The following is a 2,839-nucleotide window of genomic DNA, read 5'->3' on the forward strand; positions in this document are numbered from 1 at the left end:
TGCCCGAGGCCCGCGTTCCGCTGTAAGAGGGGAGCAACTCACGCTCAACGACGCCCCTCATCACTCGGTAGGGCTCGCTGACGAGAGGTATCTCCTGCGAGACCGCCTTCAACAAAGGTATCGCCCTGAAAACCGCCGTGTCTGAAGTGGTCATGGGCCAGACACATCCTTGTTGTCTTCCAGTTGTTGCGGATCCCGTACACCGTAATGAAAAATGGGCAGTTGGCAGTGCTGCCTGGAATGAGCTGCTGCTGCCCTTTCACCGCCTCGCAAGTGTACTTAGCGTTTCCTTCTTGACGACGAGAGTGATAGCTGTTGTTGGCCACGCGAATGGAAAAGCCACGGGCTCGAGCAAACTCGCGACAGCGTTGCAGCAGAGCCTTTTTCAACGTCACAGACGCAACGTTGTTTCCATGGTCGGAAACTACGCCGTAAGAAAAGGGGTCGCGGGGATCCAAGCCGACATCTAGCTCAGGTCGTAGCATGCGCATCTCGATGAGTTCGGCGATGTCCGCTTCTTCGACAGCGGATGAGGTGATCATGGGCGAAGACATTGTCCGGGTGACCGAAACAGGAGAGGTGGTAGAGGTGTTGAGGCGTGTAGTTGGGTGGGTATCCGACAAAAAGACGAATGAGCCCTGCAGTCAAAACTCGCGAGCTAAGAGAACACAGGCTAAACGAGGTGGTTATGAAACTCCTACAGAGATGTGTTGCTAAGCTCCGGCCCAAGATACTGAAAAAAAGTATGAACGTTCGTTTCAAAATGTACGACAAGAAGCTCAGAATACCGCGAAGGGAGATGCTCGGAATGCCCGTCCGTTTTAAGACTTACGAGTCGTAAGTTATTGCTGTCGTTCGTTACAATAAACGTAAGAGTACTTAACAGAGGCGTGGCCTGCTCAGAATGCCCGTCCGTTTTAAAACTTACGAGTCGTAGGTTGTTGCTTTCAGACTTTTCAACAAACCCAACTGTACTTACCAGACGCGCGGCCGACGAAGTTTTAATACAGAACCAAGTGCGTTAGTTTGGTCTGCCTGCATACAATTCTACGAAGCGATGATGTAAACTTACACATTAGCATTACGACACTCTTACTCTAAAAAGGTAATTTCGTACGATATTACTTGGCCCTGGAAAACAGTTATTTTTGCCCATAAAATTAACGTTCAATTCGGATATGATAAAACGTTATTTTTGACTGTGGCAATCTACTTGCAAATTGATGCATTCACCTACTTAGACTTTTACAAAAAGGCTTCAATCTACTTGAAACTTAATTCCTCGCGCGTATGTCATCTCCTGCATGATTTAGCACATCCAGCATGGATTAGCATCCTTTTGGCACTTTCCGAAAGTGCCATTTCCGAGCCAAGCTGGCTTCGAAACACGACTTCAAAGCCACTATGATTTACCACTAAGTACGAACACTATCTAGTGCACTAATTAGGAGGGAAAACCGGTTGCAAAGCACAATATCATAGAGCACACTTTCGATTATCCAATGAAAGCCATATAATTCACACTTGAAATAAGACATTCAATCTCGGAGCCTGATAGCCGCGCTCGTTGCGTTACGCCATTTTGAATGGCGCGAACAGGTAGAACGCGCTTAAAAAGTGAAGGTGACGCGCGGCCAAAGCAGTACGAGCGCTCGTTGCGATTACTTAAGTACGTACGAGTTCAAGCTGTGTGTGCTTCGATTCCAAGACACTGCACCGATGGCAAAAACGGTAGCTAACGGAAAACGCCAATTTGTATACCGCATACTATTGAATTGAACACTTGTCAAATCTAGAAAGATATACAAATAGGAAGGGGGTTATACTACCAAAGTTGCTCCGACGCATTCAAGTCTGAAATATTGTGTGTAGAGCTAGCTACGTTCTGCAAAACCTCTTTGATGGCATCCTGCCAACGTATGTACCAGTCTTCAAACCATGGAGACATCCATAGATTGCGCAGAGTTGGTTCACAACGTCTCTCATGCCGTTAGATGCAAGCAGAACTTAGACCAACAACCAAAACCATTTTTCTTTGGGTACCTTACGGTAATTTTGCGTAAAGTTACACAAAATGCAAACAGTACCGAATACAAGTGTCAGTTTTTAAACTGTGGTCTTTAAAAAGATAAAAAAAATAACCGGATCTTGCTTGCCGTATTTGACAAAGTAATACTTACACGGAAAATAATGGGTGATTTTCAATTTTAAGACATCTCTTAGCCAATCAAAAGGTGTTTACATGCTAAACTTCACATAAATTTCAAGAACATTATAAGTACTCAACGTTCTATACGGTTTGGTTGAGGTATACAAATTGGCGTAGGTACAATAGCTTTGTATACTGAGCACATTCTATCAGATTTGAGAGGAGGTATTCAATTCGGGAAGGGTACGCTATTTGGCGCTATCCGTTAAGTATTTTCCTGACGGGAAGGTGATTCCCTTCATTTCATTTTCATCCGGGCTTCAGGAACAAACTTTGCCAGGAGGTCTTTCACCGTCTTGGCCGCGATAGTTTCCGCCAGATCGAAGGTCACTCCAGGAATCTCGTACACGTCCATGATCTTCGTGAATATTAACCCTATCGTTAACGCCATGCATTTCTGTTTGAAGGGACACCATACAAACTTTAAGTAAAACGGGGTAAAATGATGCATGAGGTATCATTTTGCTGTATTAGGTTTGCGAGGCCAACTGATCAAAAGTATACGTGATGGGAGGTTTGAAGCGACCTTTCGATCAAAAAGATACGTGAGGCATCATTTTACTGGTTCTCTGTGATTCGCTGCGAATCGACAAAAGTATCAGTGGAAGCAGTACCGTGAGAACAGCACCC

The sequence above is a fragment of the Phytophthora sojae genome (genome assembly GCF_000149755.1).
Source record: "Phytophthora sojae unplaced genomic scaffold PHYSOscaffold_18, whole genome shotgun sequence".
Lineage (NCBI taxonomy): Eukaryota > Oomycota > Peronosporomycetes > Peronosporales > Peronosporaceae > Phytophthora > Phytophthora sojae.